Genomic DNA, 752 nt, shown 5'->3' with positions numbered 1-752 from the left:
TTTTTTTTTTTTTTTTACTTGAAGCTGGGTGTAGTGGTGCTTACTTATAATCCCAGCACTTGAAAGACTGAGGCAGGTGGATTGAAACTTTGAGACCAGCCTGGGCTACATATTGAGACTGTATCCAAGCAAAACAAAATTGAGTGGGAACACTAGGAAAAAACACTCTGGGTTTTGAATCTAATTGGTTTGGTTATCCAGAAAAATCCCTCTCATCTGGTGCCACCTGAATGAAGTGTTTTGGGTGATCTGCCTGTTCCTTCAAGTGAAATGGGAGTTCCCAACAGTGGCTGCCCCTTCCCCAGGACAAATGGGTGAGAGGAAAATCCCCCTGAGACACAGACCTCCCTGTTCTTCATCATGGTGTTCCCCAGTGCCTGGAACAGCACATGGATAGCAAAGCACACAGTCTGCAGGAGATGGAGAGGGAAGAAGAGCACAGAGGAGCAGTCACCCATGGGATGTGGGATGGAGGACAGTGCAGGGCCGGTTTGAGGACTTGTGTGAGCTTAAAGAATGGACAGGCCATCCAGGCTAAGCAGGGGGCAGAGTCTGGTCTTCAAGATAAAAACATCCTTCTCTGTCTAGGCCTAGCACCCCTGGTATCTCTGTAGCCATACCCCTAGCCCAACATCAGGCTTTGCCCAGCCTCAGTTTCCCTAGCTATGGTTGGGACATAGCTGCAGCTCCAAAGAGATGGTGACGTTCAGATAAGTCAATGTCAAAAGCTCCACCTGGTGGAGTGGGCCATG

Source organism: Nannospalax galili, unplaced genomic scaffold (assembly GCF_000622305.1).
Source record: "Nannospalax galili isolate Female #2095 unplaced genomic scaffold, S.galili_v1.0 scaffold290, whole genome shotgun sequence".
NCBI classification, from domain to species: Eukaryota; Metazoa; Chordata; class Mammalia; order Rodentia; family Spalacidae; genus Nannospalax; species Nannospalax galili.
The sequence above is the reverse complement of the archived record's forward strand: the minus strand, read 5'-3'. Positions refer to the sequence as shown.